Source organism: Globicephala melas, chromosome 11 (genome assembly GCF_963455315.2).
Source record: "Globicephala melas chromosome 11, mGloMel1.2, whole genome shotgun sequence".
Lineage (NCBI taxonomy): Eukaryota > Metazoa > Chordata > Mammalia > Artiodactyla > Delphinidae > Globicephala > Globicephala melas.
This window is the reverse complement of record NC_083324.2, coordinates 60247794-60265675: the sequence shown is the minus strand read 5'-3', so window position 1 is coordinate 60265675 and position 17882 is coordinate 60247794.

Sequence of the window (17882 nt, the reverse complement as noted above, 5' to 3'; positions counted from 1 at the left end):
AGGAATGAAACTAATGCAAAAAGCCCAAGGGTCCTGAAACTAGCCTTACTTCTGGGTAAACCCTTTTTGTGTTCATTATGCTCATTTGGCTTGGGTTTCTGTTGCTGTCAACTGCAAGAGCCCTAAATTGAACACCCAAAGCAATTCTGGAGATGAAAGACCCTTAAGAAAACAGAATGTCTAAGTCCTGCTTACAGTTATAACTTTAAATACTATCAAAGCTTAATATCACAGCTTAGCACCAATATGGATATTTTTATAAGTCCCCTTAAAAACCCAAGCACCAATAATGGATATTTTTGTAAGCCACTTTAAAAACCCAAGGAAATTTGACTTATATTCTAGTTGGGTTCGATTATCTGCATGTTTTATTTCTGAGGGCATGTTCTTAGATCCAACTATAAGACCCTCACATTGCCAGGTAAAGATGCAAGAATGAAAATTACAAGTATACACAAAAGTGCAGTCCAAGAGAGTTTGGAGATAATCTTTCTATTTTATAGCTTCTTTCTTCCTCAATTTCAGAGTCCCAAGTGTTCCTGGCCAAGAGAACACTGAATGATTCATGTTCCCCAGGGTTTGGGTCACAATTTCTTATATTTTTATTGTGAGGCTGACAGACAAATTCAACTTTCCTCAGATTTAAACCTTAACATAGAAGTGAGAAACTAGCCTATTTCTAACCAATGATTTATTGTGAGGCCTTTTCCCACAGAAACTCTTCAAAAGATGATTCATTCTAGTTCTCCCAGTGAAGAAGGAAGTGGAGACATGGTTGGCCTCTGTGTTGGAGTCATTTATACACGGCCATTTTCAAAAGTAGAAGGAAAATAAATGTTTTGTTGGTTCATTCATCTATGACTGAAATTTTGTATCTGAAGTGAAAGTACATATTCAGGACTGGTTTTCCTTTGAGTTACGATTAAAACGTGGAAATAGAGTCTGATCAATAGGATTCTACAAGTCCCTGAATTCTTAATAGAAATTGTTAGTAACAGGCTGGGATAGGTAATAAAGAGTTCAATTTCCATTAACTTTGACGTTAATATATCAATATATAACAAAATAATTGTTTCAAGTTCCAATGGGTGTGTGTGTCACTATGTCTCTGTGTATGTGTCTCTGTGTGTGTGCATCTGTGTGTGTCTGTGGGGGGGTGGGGAGAGAGAGACAGAGATAAAGAAAGAATGAGAAATGTTTGAAAATATTGAAGTTATTTAATATATTTTACTAAAAACTCTAATAATCCCAGTTCCTTAACTTTTCTTTTTTACATCTTTATTGGAGTATAATTGCTTTACAATGGTGTGTTAGTTTCTGCTTTATAACAAAGTGAATCAGTGATACATATACATGTGTTCCCATATCTCCTCCCTCTTGCGTCTCCCCCCCTCCCACCCTCCCTATCCCACCCATCCAGGTGGTCACAAAGCACCGAGCTGCTCTCCCTTTGCTATGTGGCTGCTTCCCACTAGCTATCTATTTTACATTTGGTAGTGTATATATGTCCATGGCACTCTCTCACTTTGTCACAGCTTACCCTTCCCCCTCCCCATATCCTACAGTCCATTCTCTAGTAGGTCTGTGTCTTTATTCCCGTCTTACCCCTAGGTTCTTCATGACATTTTTTTCCTTAGATTCCATATATATGTGTTAGCATACGGTATTTGTCTTTCTCTTTCTGACTTACTTCACTCTGTATGACAGACTCTAGGTCCATCCACCTCACTACAAATAACTCAATTTTGTTTCTTTTTATGGTTGAGTAATATTCCATTGTATATATGTGCCACATCTTCTTTATCCATTCATCCGATGATGGACACTTAGGTTGTTTCCATCTCCGGGCTATTGTAAATAGAGCTGCAATGAACATTTTGATACATGACTCTTTTTGAATTATGGTTTTCTCAGGGTATATGCCCAGTAGTGGAATTGCTGGGTCATATGGTAGTTCTATTTGTAGCTTTTTAAGGAACCTCCATACTGTTCTCCATAGTGGCTGTACCAATACACATTCCCACCAGAAGTGCAAGAGGGTTCCCTTTTCTCTACACCCTCTCCAGCATTTACTGTTTCTAGATTTTTTGATGATGGCCATTCTCACCGGTGTGAGATGATAGCTCAATGTAGTTTTGATTTGCATTTCTCTAATGATTAATGATGTTGAGCATTCTTTCATGTGTTTCTTGGCAATCTGTATATCTTCTTTGGAGAAATGTCTGTTTAGGTCATCTGCCCATCTTTAGATTGGGTTGTTTGTTTTTTTGTTATTGAGCTGCATGTGCTGCCTGTAAATTTTGGAGATTAATCCTTTGTCAGTTGCTTCATTTGTAAATATTTTCTCCCATTCTGAGGGTTGTCTTTTCGTCTTGTTTATGGTTTCCTTTGCTGTGCAAAAGCTTTTAAGTTTCATTAGGTCCCATTTGTTTATTTTTATTTGCATTTCTCTAGGGGGTGGGTCAAAAAGGATCTTGCTGTGATTTATGTCACACAGTGTTCTGCCTATGTTTTACGCTAAGAGTTTGAAAGTTTCTCGTCTTACATTTAGGTATTTAATCCATTTTGAGCTTATTTTTGTGTATGGTGTTAGGGACTGTTCTAATCTCATACTTTTACATGTACCAGTCCAGTTTTCCCAGCACCACTTATTGAAGAGGCTGTCCTTTCTCCACTGTACATTCCTGCCTCCTTTATCAAAGATAAGCTGACCATATGTGCATGGGTTTATCTCTGGGCTTTCTATCCTGTTCCATTGATCTATATTTCTGTTTTTGTGCCAGTACCATACTGTCTTGATTACTGTAGCTTTGTAGTATAGTCTGAAGTCAGGGAGCTGGATTCCTCCAGCTCCGTTTGTCATTCTCAAGATTGCTTCGGCTATTCGCGGTCTTTTGTGTTTCCATACAAATTGTGAAATTTGTTGTTCTAGTTCTGTGAAAAATGCCAGTGGTAGTTTGATAGGGATTGCATTGAATCTGTAGATTGCTTTGGGTAGTAGAGTCATTTTCACAATGTTGATTCTTCCAATCCAAGAACATGGTATATCTCTCCACCTATTTGTATCATCTTTAATTTCTTTCATCAGTGTCATAATTTTCTGCATACAGGTCTTTTGTCTCCTTAGGTAGGTTTATTCATAGATATTTTATTCTTTTTATTGCCATGGTAAATGGGAGTGTTTTCTTGATTTCACTTTCAGATTTTTCATCATTAGTGGATAGGAATGCCAGAGATTTCTGTGCATTAATTTTGTATCCTGCTACTTTACCAAATTCATTGATTAGCATTGGTAGCATCTTTAGGATTCTCTATGTATAGTATCATATCATCTGCAAACAGTGACAGCTTTACTTCTTCTTTTCTGCTTTGGATTCCTTTTATTTCCTTTGCTTCTCTGACTGCTGTGGCTAAAACCTCCAAAACTATGTTGAATAAGAGTGGTGAGAGTGGGCAACCTTGCCTTCTTCCTGATCTTAGTGGAAATGCTTTCAGTTTTTCACCATTGAGGATGATGTTGGCTGTGGGCTTGTCACATATGGCCTTTATTATGTTGAGGAAAGTTCCCTCTATGCCTGCTTTCTGGAGAGCTTTTATAACTGGGCGTTGAATTTTGTCGAAAGCTTTCTCTGCGCCTATTGAGATGATCATATGGTTTTTCTCCTTCAATTTGTTAATATGGTGTATCACGTTGATTGATATGCGTATATTGAAGAATCCTTGCATTCCTGGAATAAACCCCACTTGGTCATGGTGTATGATCCCTTTAATATGCTGTTGGATTCTGTTTCCTAGTATTTTGTTGAGGATTTTTGCATCTATGTTCATCAGTGATATTGGCCTGTAGTTTTCTTTCTTTGTGACATCTTTGTCTGGTTTTGGTATCAGGGTGATGTTGGCCTCGTAGAATGAGTTTGGGAGTGTTCCTCCCTCTGCTATATTTTGGAAGAGTTTGAGAAGGATAGGTGTTAGCTCTTCTCTAAATGTTTGATAGAATTCGCCTGTGAAGCCATCTGGTCCTGGGCTTTTGTTTGTTGGAAGATTTTTAATCACAGTTTCAATTTCAGCGCTTGTGATTTGTCTGTTCATATTTTCTATTTCTTCCTGGTTCAGTCTTGGAAGGTTGTGCATTTCTAAGAATTTGTCCATTTCTTTCAGGTTGTCCATTTTATTGGCATAGAGTTGCTTGTAGTAATTTCTCATGATCTTTTGTATTTCTGCAGGGTCAGTTTTTACTTCTCCTTTTTCATTTCTAATTCTATTGATTTGAGTCTTCTCCCTTTTTTTTTTGATGAGTCTGGCTAATGGTTTATCAACTTTATCTTCTCAAAAAAACAGCTTTTAGTTTTATTGATCTTTGCTATCGTTTCCTTCACTTCTTTTTCATTTATTTCTGATGTGATCTTTATGATTTCTTTCCTTCTGCTAACTTTGGTTTCTTTTTTGTTCTTCTTTCTCTAATTGCTTTAGGTGTAACGTTGTTTATTTGAGATGTTTTCTGTTTCTTAAGGTAGGATTGTATTGCTATAAACTTCCCTCATAACTGCTTTTGCTGCATCCCATAGGTTTTGGGTCGGCGTGTCTCCATTGTCATTTGTTTCTAGGGATTTTTTGATTTCCTCTTTGATTTCTTCAGTGATCACTTCGTTATTAAGTAGTGTATTGTTTAGCCTCAATGTGTTTGTATTTTTTTACAGATCTTTTCCTGTAATTGATATCTAGTCTCATAGTATTGTGGTCAGAAAAGATACCTGATACAATTTCAATTTTCTTAAATTTACCAAGGCTTGATTTTTGACCCAAGATACGATCTATCCTGGAGAATTTTCCATGAGCACTTGAGAAAAATGTGTATTCTGTTGTTTTTGGATGGAATGTCCTATAAATATCAATTAAGTCCATCTTATTTAATGTATCATTTAAAGCTTGTGTTTCCTTATTTATTTTCATTTTGGATGATCTGTCCATTGGTAAAAGTGGGGTGTTAAAGTCCCCTACTATGAATGTGTTACTGTTGATTTCCCCTTTTATGGCTGTTAGTATTTGCCTTATGTATTGAGGTGCTCCTATGTTGGGTGTATAAATATTTACAATTGTTATATCTTCTTCTTTAATCGATCACTTCATCATTATGTAGTGTCCTTCTTTGTCTATTCTAATAGTCTTTATTTTAAAGTCTATTTTGTCTGATACGAGTATTGCTATTCCAGCTTTCTTTTGGTTTCCATTTGCATGGAATATCTTTTTCCATCCCCTTACTTTCAATCTGTATGTGTCTCTAGGTCTGAAGTGGGTCTCTTGTAGACAGTATATATATGGGTCTTGTTTTTGTATCCATTCAGCCAGTCTGTGTCTTTTGGTAGGAGCATTTAATCCATTTACATTTAAGGTAATTATTGATATGTATATTCCTATTCCCATTTTCTTAATTGTTTTGGATTTGTTATTGTAGGTCTTTTCCTTCTCTTGTGTTTCTTGCCTAGAGAAGTTCCTTTAGCATATGTTGTAAAGCTGGTTTGGTGGTGCTGAACTCTCTCAGTTTTTGCTTGTCTGTAGAGGTTTTAATTTCTCCATCAAATCTGAACGAGATCCTGGATGGGTAGAGTAATCTTGGCTGCAGGTTTTTCTCCTTCATCACTTTAAATATGTCCTGCCAGTCCCTTCTAGCTTGCAGAGTTTCTGCTGAAAGATCAGCTGTTAACCTTATGGGGATTCTCTTGTGTGTTATTTGTTGTTTTTCCCTTGCTGCTTTTAATATGCTTTCTTTGTATTTAATTTTTGACAGTTTGATTAATAGGTGTCTTGGAGTGTTTATCCTTGGATTTATCCTGTATGGGACTCTCTGTGCTTCCTGGACTTGATTTCCTTTCCCATATTAGGGAAGTTTCAACTATAATCTCTTCAAATATTTTCAGTCCCTTTCTTTATCTCTTCTTCTTCTGGAACCCCTATAATTCGAATGTTGGTGCGTTTAATGTTGTCCCAGAGGTCTCTGAGACCGTCCTCAGTTCTTTTCCTTCTTTTTTCTTTATTCTGCTCTGCAGTAGTTATTTCCACTATTTTATCTTCCACGTCACTTATCCATTCTTCTGCCTCAGTTATTCTGCTATTGGTCCAATCTAGAGTAGTTTTAATTTCATTTATTGTGTTGTTCATCGTTGCTTGTTCCATCTTTAGTTCTTCTAGGTCCTTGTTAAATGTTTCTTGCATTTTCTCTGTTCTATTTCCAAGATTTTGGATCATCTTTACTATCATTATTCTGAATTCTTTTTCAGGTAGACTGCCTATTTCTTCTTCATTTGTTAGGTCTGGTGGGTTTTTATCTTGCTCCTTCATCTGCTGTGTGTTTCTCTGTCTTTTCATTTTGCTTATCTTACTGTGTTTGGGGTCTCCTTTTTGCAGGCTGCAAGTTCGTAGTTCCTGTTGTTTTTGGTGTCTGTCCCCAGTGGCTAAAGTTGGTTCAGTGGGTTGTGTAGGCTTCCTGCTGGAGGGAACTAGTACCTGTGTTCTGGTGGATGAGGCTGGATCTTGTCTTTCTGGTGGGCAGGTCCACCTCTGGTGGTGTGTTTTGGGGTGTCTGTGGACTTATTATGATTTTAGGCAGCCTCTCTGCTAATGGGTGGTGTTGTGTGCCTATCTTGCTAGTTGTTTGGCATAGGGTGTCCAGCACTGTAGCTTGCTGGTTGTTGAGTGAAGCTAGGTGCTGCTGTTGAGATGGAGATCTCTGGGAGATTTTCGCCATTTGATATTATGTGGAGCTGGGAGGTCTCTTGTGGACCAGTGTCCTTTCCCACCTCAGAGGCACAGCACAGACTCCTGGTTGCAGCACCAAGAGCCTTTCATCCACACGGCTCAGAATAAAAGGGAGAAAAATTAGAAAGAAAGAAAGAAAGAGGATAAAATAAAATAAGATAGACTAAAATAAAATTATTAAATTAAAAAATAATTATTAAGAAAAAAAAATTTTAAGTAAAACAAAAAATGGACGGATAGAACCCCAGGACAAATGGTGAAAGCAAAGCTACACAGACAAAATCTCACACAGAAGCATACAGATACACACTCACAAAAAGAGGAAAAGGGGAAAAAATAATAAATCTTGCTCTCAAAGTCCACCTCCTCAATTTGGGATGATTCGTTGTATATTCAGGTATTCCACAGATGCAGCGTACATCAAGTTGATTGTGGAGCTTTAATCCGCTGCTTCTGAGGCTGCTGGGAGAGATTTCCCTTTCTCTTCTTTGTTCGCATAGCTCCCTGGGCTCAGCTTTGGATTGGGCCCGGCCTCTGCATGTAGGTCGGCGGAGGGCGTCTGTTCTTCGCTCAGGCAGGACGGGGTTAAAGGAGCAGCTGATTCGGGGGCTCTGGCTCACTCAGGCCGGGGGGAAGGAGGGGTGTTGATGCGGTGCAAGCCTGCAGCGGCAGAGGCCGGTGTTACGTTGCACCAGCCTGAGGTGCGCCGTGCATTCTCCCGGGAAAGGTGTCCCTGGATCCTGGGACCCTGGCAGTGGCAGGCTGCACAGGCTCCCCGGAAGAGGGGTGTGGATAGTGACCTGTGCTCCCACACAGGCTTCTTTGTGGCGGCAGCAGCAGCCTTAGCGTCTCATGCCCGTCTCTGGGATCTGCGCAGTTAGCCGCAGCACGCGTCCGTCTCTGGAGTCCCTTTAAGCAGCGCTCTTAATCCCCTCTCCTCGTGCACCAGGAAACAAAGAGGGAAGAAAATGTCTCTTGCCTCTTCGGCAGGTCCAGACTTTTTCCTGGACTCCCTCCCGGCTAGCTGTGGTGCACTAACCCCTTCAGGCTGTGTTCACGCTGCCAACCCCAGTCCTCTCCCGGCATCCGACCGAAACCCGAGCCTCAGCTCCCAGCCCCACCTGCCCCGGCGGGTGAGCAGACAAGCCTCTCAGCCTGGTGAGTGCCGGTCCGCGCCGATTCTCTGTGTGGGAATCTCTCTGCTTTGCCCTCCGCACTCCTGTTGCTGTGCTCTCCTCTGTGGCTCCGAAGCTTCCCCCCTCCGCCACCCGCAGTCTCCGCCCGCGAAGGGGCTTCCTAGTGTGTGGAAACCTTTCCCTCTTCACAGCTCCCTCCCACTGGTGCAGGTGCCGTCCCTATTCTTTTGTCTCTGTTTATTCTTTTTTCTTTTGCCCTACCCAGGTACGTGGGGAGTTTCTTGCCTTTTGGGAGGTCTGAGGTCTTCTGCCAGCGTTCAGTAGGTGTTCAGTAGGAGTTGTTCCACGTGTATATGTATTTCTGGTGTATCTGTGGGGAGGAAGGTGATCTCCGCGTCTTACTCTTCCGCCATCTTCTTTCTTTTTTCCTCTTTAACTTTTCTTAAAGGTCATATTTTTATTCCTCCAGTCATTTTTTTAGCACGCCTCTGAGATTTCTTCAAGTGCTGCCTAAGTCCCCAAGTAATAATTCACACAGAAAATTATCAGTGATGACTTGGAGAAGACATCCCACAGTATGCTGCTTGCTTTCAAAAAGAAAAACAATCCTATACTGTTAGCTTCCCAATTCATACTAATAATCCCTAGACATTTTTTCTGTCATCATCAGTCATTTATTATCCAACTTGCATTTTTTCCCCAGGTAAATGACTCAGCACTCAGTCTCTTAAATTTTAATTCTGTTTCATTCCAAATGCTTTAAGATTTTTTTTTTAAGATTTTTTGATGTGGACCATTTTTTTTAAGTCTTTATTGAATTTGTTACAATATTGCTTCTGTTTTATGTTTTGGTTTTTTTGGCCCCGAGGCATGTGGTAAGATCCCCAACCAGGGATCAAACCCTCACCCCTACATTAGAAGGTGAAGTCTTAACAACTGGACCACCAGGTAAGTCCCCCATATGCTTTTTATAAAGGTCACTTTGACCATATTTAATAGATATTTCATCATATGTCATTGAAAAAATTAGGATGATGGATGAAATGATGTCTCTGTCTTTCCAGATCTAAAGAACTTGAGCCTCTGTGTCCTCTGTGGGGACAATCACATCATAGTTACAACCATACATTATAACCTGCATTTTTTCCTACTTCCCGTATTCTGTAAATCATAGCTAATTTAATAGACTGTCTTCTAGATTCATCACTTCCTTTTTCAGTGCTCGGTATAAAATCTTTCTTTCCTAACCTTCTAGATTCATCATTGTCCTTCGAAGGGAGAGTGTGTGTGTGTACTTAGTGTTCGTGCGGATCTTGCCCCAGAGCCCTGGCTTTTTTTTGAGGATGTATGTGCCTTCTTTATTAGATGCTCTCTCTAGAACTTGCCATCATAAATTAGGCAATCTGCCTGCATGACGTCCTCTTGTAAGGAACAGGGAGAGAAATCTCTTCCTCACGCTCTGCCGCCGAGGTTTCTCCCTGGCTGAAAGCATACTTGGGAAGCCGCCTGGGGTGCTAAGGGCGGGATGAAGACTTGGCTGGCTGCACGTAGCTTCAGAGATACCGTTACTCAAAATTACTTTGCTGAGGCAGAGTCAGTCGTCTGCTAGAATCTGTGTACAGGAGAGATGTGGCTTCCCCCTCAGCCCTTCCGAAAGTTCAAGTTTGAGAATGCCTTGGAGCCTGAATTGGAGAAAGCCACAATGCACCTGCTAAAAATAAGGTTTACAAAAGGTCCAGGCCCACCCTCACCTCAGCTGGTCCCTGAGACAGGAGGCCGGCATAGGACCATCTCTACAGGCTCCCTGCGAAGTTGAACTGTGACGATCCTGGGAGATCTGCTTGGCTCAGCTGAGGGAAAGATCCTCGCCCAAGGCCCCCATCTAGTCACTGATGGAGTCTATGTAAGGATGGATGAAAAGTGATACTTCTAGTCTCCCTAGGATTTTTTTCTGATTTTTTTGAAAAGGAAAAGTTAAGGGGCTCAAGAATAGTTTCAGTAGAGACTAACCCATTAAATAGTTGCTGAGTAAAGGAATGAGATTCTCTAGATGACAACTAGCTTAAAGCCAGGCTAAAATGATTACTGATACCACTTATACGCAGAGTCTAAAAAAAGAAAAAAATGATACAGATGAACTTATTTACAAAACAGAAACAGACTCACAGACTTAGAAAACAAACTTATGGTTACCAAAGGGGAAAGGTGATGGGGGGAAGGGATAACTTAGGAGTTTGGGATTGACATATACACACTACTGTATATAAAATGGATAATCAACAAGGACCTACTGTATAGCACAGGGAACTCTGCTCAGTATACTGTAATAACCTATATGGGAAAAGAATCTGAAAAAGAATAGATATATATGTAATGTATATATATGTGTATATGTATGTATAACTGAATCACTTTGCTGTACACCTGAAACTAACACAACATTGTAAATGAACTATACTGTAATTTAAAAAATTTTTTAATGTAATATATGTATTATAGTATGTAGTACATATTATGTATGATATAATGCGATATAATATGATGTGCTGTAAAAAAATAATAATAAAATAAAATGGTTAGAGACAATTAATTCAATGGTCTTATAACACTTTTTAGCCCCAGTCCCTCTAAGACAGGCTGGGACCTGGGACCTAAACTTATAGTTACCAAAGGGGAAAGGAGGGGAGGGATAAATTAGGAATTTGGGAATAACAGATATACAATACTATACACAAAATAGATAAGCAACAAAGTCCTACTGTATAGCACAGGAAACTATATTCAATATCTTGTAATAACCTATAATGGAAAAGAATCTGAAAAAGAATATATATAGTCTTTTATTTATGTAACTTACATATATAATGTAACATATATATGTACCATATATATAATGTAACATATATATGTACATATATATATATATATATATCTGAATCACTTTGCTGTACTCCTGAAACATTGTACATCAACTATACTTCAATAAAAAATAAATTTAAAAAAACTGTACTCCCTAGAACAGAGGTCCCCAACCCCCAGGCCATGGACCAGTACCAGCCTGCGGCCTGTTAGGAATCAGCAGGAGGTGAGCAGTGGGTGAGCAAGCGAGCGAAGCTCCATCTGCCGCTCTCCATCGCTCGCATTACCACCTGAACCATCCCCCACCCCCATCCACGGAAAAATTGTCTTCCATGAAACCAGTCCCTGATGCCAAAAATGTTGGGGACCAATGCTCTAGAACATAAATTAGTTTCACATTAAGGATGGGTAAAAGTTAAACTTAAGACTTTGAAGCCTGAAGATCCATTCTCCAACCAAATAACATGAAAATGAGGGTCACTAGGCCCTTGGCATGGGCACAGCTACACACTTTTTAGCTCCCCATGGGAGTGAAACTAACAATGTTTCCCTGTGCAGGAGGCAAGCATATTTATCAGTTGAAGGAGAAATGGGTGTGAGCATATTAGGTGGAATTTGGAAGGCTGATTCTAAAATCAATCATACAAAATACGAGTACATTCATGTAGACAGGCAAAAGAGACCTAACCTAGATTTACACAGAATCAGACATAAATTCTGGTGAATCTTCTATTTCCCTTTCTCCATTAAACACTCCTGTTTACAGTGACTGAGAAGCAGGCAGGTTGTATGAGGTCTCACGACAGGAAGTGTTAAGAGCAGTCAGGGCTGCATTGAAAGGAGAAAGAAAAATTATAAAGCATGTGAAACTTACTCCCCAGCAAATCCATGACCAGCAAGGCTGGACTTGACTAATACTGTTTCATTATTAAATTGAAAATAGTTTAAGGCAGGGTAGTACAGAGATTATATTGCCAAAAGGAAAATCTGTGCAGCTTTTGTATGTTTCCTGTGGGAGTAACACTTAGTTTGAGCTTTCTGGAAAGAAATTCGACATGTATACATCAGGAGCCTTAAAATATTCATACCTCTTGACACAGTAATCAGGTTTTTAGGATAAAAAAGAATAATCAGAAAAGTAGGCAAAAACTTATGTGCAAAGATATCAGTTAAAATATTATTTATAATGGGCAAAAGAATAACAAAGAAACAAACAGAAGCCCCCAAATTGTGGATTGGTTAAACCAGAGGTCAGCAAAGATTTTTCTCAAAAGGCCCAAAGAGTAAATATTTTAGGCTTTGCAGACCCTGCTGTCTCTGTCCCAACTACTTCTCTGTCTTTGTGGCAGGAAAACAGCACAGAAACAGCAAAGAAGTGGGTGTGGCTGGGTCCCCGTAAAACTTAGTAATGAAATGTAAATTCATAGAATTTTCAAATATCAGGAAATATTATTGATTCTTTTCAACAATTTTAAAATGTAAAAACCATTCTTAGCTCAGGGCTTTTACAAAAACAGGTGGCAGGCCAGATTTGCCAACCCTTCAATTAAGTTATAAAAATTTTATGTTCAATATTCAATATCAGTCAAAACTACACAATTTGAGAAATGGGGAGAGTAAAAAGGTAAAGAGATGGGAGGGAGCGGAAACTGGAATATAATATGCTAAAAGATTTGTAGTAGTTTTTTCTAGATGGAGAGATTATGGATGATAAGGATGATTTTTCTTTTCATCTTACTTTTTATATTTTTGGATTTTTCTACAATAAGTACATGTTATTTTATGATTAAAAATGATATTTTAAGGAGAACTTTTTTGTTCTCCTTAAAAAAAAAAAGAAGATTCTTTTTTTTTTCTCATTCTTTAGACATTACTCAGAAACTCTGGACATGCTGAAATTCTTGACAACCTCACACTGTTTTTTAGGAATAACTTTTAAACAACACCAATTTTTTTTCCAACAGAAGCTGACAATTCATTTATTTTCAGGGGCATATACCTTTCAAATACTTAGATCGTATCCCCAAAGTAAGATTGTCTCCCTTGCTTTTTCATTTCTCTCCCAGCCAGGGACACCCTTCCGCCTCTCCCCAGCAAGTGCCCGCAGCCCTCACTCCCCAGGCTGGCATGGTAACACCTCCAACTTCTTCACCTCACCTACATCCAGCCCAGCATCTCAGACGCACCCCTCCGACCTCAGAGGCTTGCCAGTCAAAGCCCACATGCGTGCCCCATTCCCTCATCTCCAGCTCACCTGTTACTGACTCAGTTAACAAGCAACCACTCCCTTGCTGTCAGTACTGTGTTGTGTATACCAGATAACGGCTCACTCTGCAGGACCTCCGGAAATAGCTTTATATTTATTTTAAAAGGAGGTTTGGAATCTTAATATCTTAACTCAATTGAGTAATTAGCTGACAGGCAAATTTCAGGCATCCAAGCCAACATTCCCCAAGCATATTTCACGAACATTTGTCCTATGAGATATTGCATGGGAAAAAAATAATCTGTGTTTAGATCATTTTGAGAGATGCTGCATACAATATTCCATTTCAGAGACTCACAATTTATATATATATGGCTTTGCAAAGTCCAAAAGTAAAGATCCCCATATAACTTTGTTCAACTCATTGTATCCCAAATATATTTTCAGCCTCCCTTCCCCCCACTCTACCCATTACCCTTTGTTTTGATGGGAACACATAAACATCCAATACATCTAGCAGAAGTTGCACTCCCAAGGAACACTCTTGGGGATATCCTGCCCTGGCCAATAGAAGAGCTGATTTAGAAAGAAGGGATGGGATAATACTCTCTAGCATCCCTCAAGTCATTCTGCATTGGACTGTGATGGTCTCAGACTATGAATCAGACACAGTCCTGGCCTGGGATCAACTGCATCCACCCAGCTGCCTGAGCACTGCTGCCATTTGCATTTCTACCAGGACTCTGAGTGCCTTTAGCTCCCTCTTTCTCCACCTGCTGCTTTTCCTTCCACAATCTCCCACTCAGCACCACCTGTGCCATCTCTCTTGTACATTCCCATCATTGCTGAGGGCTCACTCACCAAGTGTGTATTTAAATTTAAATTTAAGGCCCCGTGGCTTTCCTTGGCTGCTGTCAAAAATTAGCATATGTTTTTAGTATTTATGAGACGTACACAGCTGACATTTTTGGAAAATTACATTCCATCTGCAAAAACATATGTATCCAACTGTGGTGAGATTAGATGTTCCTGCATTTATTTTTCTAAGAATTGAGCACATCCAATATAGAGTCTTCTCTGAATGCCCCTTATTGTTTCTTTTTTGGCAGTATTTTTCAACTATCCAATCACCAAGGACAGATATATATGGACCCTTAAGTCAATTAATAACTTCTTAGAAAAATATGTACTTTCCCCAAAAGCAAGTTTCTACAAAAGACACAGAAGAGACTATTGCTGCTGCTTAGGATAGCTTTCACAAAACAAATTATTTCAGATGGCAAATATGTGCCCATAATAACTAAACTTTAAAGAAATGCTTGGCCAGTTTGGAATTTGTTAGTTTCCAAGCCACAATACGATATCCTGGATTCGTTCTGGGCATTTTGCACGACATACTTTCTCACATGAACATTTGGATTCTAACCCAGAGTGTAGGCGTGACCCACTACTACCCCACCACACACACAGTAAAATTTGTTGTTTCAAATTCAACAACAGTGAAAAAGAGAGTTAGAACAAATAAGAAAAGGGTTTAACAGGAGCATATTATTCAGGAATCTAGGCTTAAGCTAAATTATTTTTCATCCTCCCTCAAGAAATGACTCTATACCTGGTAGAGTGGTTCTTCTGTAACTATGGACTTAACTCATAAGAAAGTCTTAGGTGAAAATAACTCAATGGAAGTTTGAAGTGCTGTTATATTATGACAGACAAAGTGGAATCTCCAGTGAGGATTGTTTAGAAAGTGGAAGCAGAGGATAATTTTCTTCTCAAAGAAGCCACTTTTGGGAGTACAACCATGCTTTAAATAATGAAAGCAAGTTTTCAATGTCTATATGAAGTCTTCTGGTTTTTTAAATTTCTTTGCCTTACTTTATAGAAAATAAGGAGTAAACTATAATTTCACCACAAATCCAAAGATGATCCAATGGTCTTCGAAGCCACACTTCTCAGACCTCACCTCCCACCTGCTCACTCTGCCTGGGTCATGATGTCACTTACTCGCATAAACCTGAGAGTAAGTGCCTCCTCTCATCTTGCACCATGGACATCTCTCTTGTCTCACCCCAGGTATGGCCCCGATCCAGGAGCTATCATTTTGACCAGGAAGATTCATGGCTGTATTAGTCAGGATATGCTTGGTGATGCTGCAATAACAAATCGGCCCCCAAATTCTGAAGGTCTTAACTCAAGAAAGGATTCTTTCTTGCTCATATGCCATCCCTCTGGGGCACGTGGTCTCTAATCCCTGAGGCAGAGGAAGCGTTTGAACTTGACCCTGCCTCAGCTAGAAGTGACACAGGTCAACCTTCACATGTCATTATCCAGAACTACAAGAGGACTGGGAAAGATCAACTTTACTGTCCTGTAAAATGCAAATATACAAGGAACCATAACTGAATAAAGCAGACATGAATTTTAATTATTAATGTATCCATTTCAAACATAGCCTCTTTCTTATCCTCAGGCTTTCTTTTTTTAAAAAAATTTTATTGGAGTAGAGTTTATTTAAAATGTTAGTTTCTGCTGTACAGCAAAGTGAATCAGTTATACAGATACATATATCTGCTCTTTTTTAGACTCTTTTCCCATATAGGTCATTACAGGGTATTGAGAAGAGTTCCCTGTGCTATACAGTAGATTCTTATTAGTTATCTATTTTATATATAGTAGTGTGTATGTGTCAATCCCAATCTCCATATCCAATCTCCTATCCACCTGGTGTATGTGTCCCATCCACTCAATCTTTAGGTCTTGGCTTAGACAGCCTTTCTTCTGAAGATCCTCAGAGAACCCTCCTTCCCTAAACCTAGACCTTCCTTTCTCATTTACTTTTCCCACAAGAATACTAGCTAGCGTTTATCATCTACTCTATGCCAGGTACTGTTCTGGGCACTTCCCTTCAAATCCTCACAATAAGCCATTGAAGTGGTATCCTCATCCAAGCTTCCCTTAGAAAACAGCCTGAGCCCAAAATATATACACTAGCCCTGTATTAGGTGGGCAATGCCAGGGAAGCAGGAGGGTAAGAAGAGGGCAAGGGTGGCAGGGAGGAAGAGAGACATATAAGAGGGACGTTGATACAGAGCTGGCCGCGTCTTTGTAACAAGCTGGGTGCTTTCAGGAAATCAAGAGATACTCAAGAGAGGCAGAAGAGAACTAATTGCTATATCTCTGAAAAGTCCATCCCAGCTCCAATTAGACCAGAAGCAGCCACTCTGCAGGACCCAGGTCTATCGTTGTGGCCACAGCCTGGCTCCATGCCCAGGGGAAGAAGACAAGATGTCACCAGGACAGCTCCAGTTAGAAAGGAAGGTGAAGACATGTGTCTGGTTAATTCAGGTAGTTGTGATTTATTTCCAGTTTTCTGATGAAGACACTGATGCCTAGAAATATAAAACTTTCAACAAGATGACACAGCTCGAGAGTAACAGGATGCAAACCAGGAAAACTGGTCTCCAAGCATGGAGTCATCAACCACTGGCCTGCCACAGGAATGCAAACTCCAGAAAAGAAAGGACTGCTTTATCCCAGCACCCATCACAAATATAGAGCCTGACACCATCGATACTTAATAAACATTTATTGAAAGAATGAATAAGCTTCAAATAAATGGTATTTCAAGAAAGCCTGAAGAAATCAATAAGAAGGAGAGGTCACATTTTATTTGGGTGTTCTGGAAGGTTCCATGGTAGAAATGACATCGAGTCAGATATTCCAAAGATTTAGAGAAAAGTCTGAAAGTGGCACAAAGGCCATATTTGGAGACTGAAGTTTTCCTGAAATAGGGAACCGAGGGGAGAAATGGGAAATAAGGCTTAAAAAGTACATTGGTATCAGACTGTAGAAGCTTTGCCAACTTCAGGGTGGATGGATGCTTAAAGCAGAGAAGTTAAGAACTGTGTGTATTTCAAAAGAAAGTCCCACTTGTAGCAATGTCCACAGCCATGGAAGCCAAGAACATGCCCCAGAAAGTCCCCAAATCATGGTCCTGTTAAGCCATGTGTTATTCTACACTCCAGGAACCCGCCATTGTTCATTCTGTTCTAGGCAAAAGTCCATTTTTCTTCTGTTACCCAAGTTTCTATGGCTTGAGATGAAGCTGTGTTCTTGTTTTCTATCAGGAGAAATGGAAAACAGCTGCTTACCATTCTCTTTATAATAAGCTTTATATAATTCAACCAGTTATTTAAACATTTTCTTGATATTTGATCATTAACCCAGCACATAGCATAAGAGACACTATTAGAAATCAAATGATAACATTAGCTTTATAAAGAGAATCACACACACACACACACACTCACACACCCGAAGATTTTTAAAAATCTATAAAGGATAAAAGTATATTCCTTAATGGGACTATCCCACGGTTTATAATGTTTCCCTTGTGATACATAAATCATTGTCTTTATGATAAATGAAATCTCTCTGGAATTGATTATAACACACATGGGAAGCAAACAGCTGAAATGAATTTTTATTTAGAAGCATGAACATTCCAGAAAAATCCACAAGTTCCATACTGCTTCCATTTGCATTTGCATTTCCACTTAGTTAATGTCCTCCTGCATCTGTGGAAGTGGCATAACTAGGCTAAACACAAGTCACCCATCCACCACTCACTCCCGATCCCAGCACTTCCCCCTGACTTAAGCATCTTGACCACATTGGAAACCATCTCCTGGTTTTCCTTCTACCCCTCTGACTGCTTCTTCTCCATCTCCTTGGAATGCTATCCCTTTCCACCAAATATTAATTGTCAGAGCTCCTCCAAGGCCAATTCTAGACCATCTCTTTTCACCCTAGACTGTCTCCCTAGAAGACCTTATTCACAAGACTCATGGATGCATATCTGCTTCAAGACCTGGCCTCTGAAGCACAAGTAACTAGTTGCCAGTGTAATATTTCCATCTCAGTGCCTG